Source organism: Erinaceus europaeus, chromosome 4, assembly GCF_950295315.1.
Source record: "Erinaceus europaeus chromosome 4, mEriEur2.1, whole genome shotgun sequence".
In the NCBI taxonomy this organism is placed as follows: domain Eukaryota; kingdom Metazoa; phylum Chordata; class Mammalia; order Eulipotyphla; family Erinaceidae; genus Erinaceus; species Erinaceus europaeus.
In genome coordinates this window covers 36,493,352-36,494,186 of record NC_080165.1, presented here as the reverse complement: position 1 = coordinate 36,494,186, position 835 = coordinate 36,493,352, and the positions used below count along the sequence as shown (strand labels likewise).

The 835-nt window shown below is 40.5% G+C and overlaps 1 non-coding gene across 1 annotated transcript; it reads right to left on the bottom strand.

Annotated features, from left to right (window-relative positions):
- Nucleotides 1–504: 504 nt before the first annotated feature.
- Nucleotides 505–577, bottom strand: TRNAM-CAU (transfer RNA methionine (anticodon CAU)). The gene has a single exon. It is a non-coding gene; the product is annotated as a tRNA-Met (tRNA).
- Nucleotides 578–835: the final 258 nt, after the last annotated feature.

Below are 835 nucleotides of genomic sequence, written 5' to 3'. Positions count from 1 at the left end.
GCATAATTGAGTATGGATGAATGGGGTGAGTTTCAAAATCAGCTTTCATCCTCAGCTTGAAGCCCTGTTGTTAGGAACAGGCAAGAAAACCCATTTCTGTAAGTGATAAGATGCCTCTAGATACCTCAATTTTGACCATCAGGGTTACAAACATTTCACTAAGGGTCAGATCTGAGTCCATACTAGAGCCCGTGGCATTGGATAGTGTGTCTGTTTCGTTAAGTTTAAATATACACTTACGGGGTCAGTAAAATAGTGTGCTTTTTTGTGTGTGCTGTGCATTATGTTAGTTGGAGCCGGAACTCTATCCTCACTGGAGGAAACTTTAGGTTCTGTGACGTTCCTCTCCTCCTTCCCGCTTCCTCTGCCCCCAGCTCTGAACCTCCTCCCCAATTAATCGCATAATCAATTAATTAATTAATTGCCACTGAGATTTGATTATTCCTGCCAGACTTGACTTTTTCAAATAAGTCGGACCTTTTTCAAAGGTCGGACCAAAAGCTTTGCCCCCTCTGAGGTTCGAACTCAGGACCTTCAGATTATGAGACTGACGCGCTGCCTACTGCGCTAAGGAGGCTATCTGACTCTTGTATCTGCTTCTATCAAGGATCTTAGAAGGATGAAGTCCAAGCAAAGGAAAAAACAGAAAGAAATGCAAGGAACAAGTCATTGTGTAAATTAAATTAACTCACAGTGACCTGACTTAGATCAACAAACAGCTGTTGCAAGAACACTAAAAGACTTATTTCTGATGTCTTCTAGATACCACACCTCAAAATTAGCTAGAATTAGATACTCAAGTATCTCTTATTTGTGTTTACATTATTTACTTATT